This window comes from Trichosurus vulpecula, chromosome 7 (genome assembly GCF_011100635.1).
Source record: "Trichosurus vulpecula isolate mTriVul1 chromosome 7, mTriVul1.pri, whole genome shotgun sequence".
Lineage (NCBI taxonomy): Eukaryota > Metazoa > Chordata > Mammalia > Diprotodontia > Phalangeridae > Trichosurus > Trichosurus vulpecula.
The window spans coordinates 248,861,060-248,861,852 of record NC_050579.1 but is presented as its reverse complement, the minus strand read 5'-3'; the positions used below and the strand labels follow the sequence as shown (position 1 = coordinate 248,861,852).

The 793-nt window shown below is 32.5% G+C and overlaps 1 non-coding gene across 1 annotated transcript; it reads left to right on the top strand.

The window, feature by feature from the left end:
• Positions 1-322: 322 nt before the first annotated feature.
• LOC118858925 lies at positions 323-432 on the top strand. The gene has a single exon (XR_005011037.1). It is a non-coding gene; the product is annotated as a U6 spliceosomal RNA (small nuclear RNA).
• The last annotated feature ends 361 nt before the right edge of the window (positions 433-793 follow it).

The following is a 793-nucleotide window of genomic DNA, read 5'->3' as shown; positions in this document are numbered from 1 at the left end:
AAAGGCAATGTGTATGGTGCAAAGTACAATAGATTTGAAGGCAGAAGATTTCAGTCTTGATCTATACTTGTACTCTGTGTAACCTTCGGTACATGTCATTTAACCTCTTTGTACTTCAGTATCTTCATCTATAATATAAGGGGGTTGAATGAAATGATCTCTAAAGTCCTTAGCAATTTTAAACCCAATGATTCAATGACTCATTTTCTTCATATTTGACTCTGTACATTCCAGAATCCATTGGGGAGACGTGGACTTTCCTACCTGTATGGGCTAGAGGCAGATAATTAGTGGAATCTTGACTACAGGAAAGAGAAAATGAGTGCTTGTTGGCAGCACATGTTATAAAATTGGAATGGTGCAGAAAAAAAAAATTAGTACGACCCCTGTGCAAGAATGACATGCAAATACATAAAAGTGTTCTATATTTCTGAGCCAAAAATCATGTTGTTTAAAAGAAATATAATTGGAAGAAAAAAAGGTTCACATGGAGTTAAAAATGAGGACAAAAGCAGAATTTATGAAGATTCAGATGAACTAAAAAAAGCAGAAGCAACGATTATAATCTCAAACAAGACAACAGTAAAAATAGTTACGAGTGAAAGATAAATAAAACCTACCTTATGCTTAAAGGCATGATAGATAATGAAATAATATTAATAATGTACATGCATGAGTTACATAACATCTTAACTGCCTTATGAAAAGTTAATAAAATTACAGGTTAAAGTGAGCAGCAAAATCATAATAGTTGGGGACCCTTTCAAACCTAAACAAATGTAACAAATTTTAA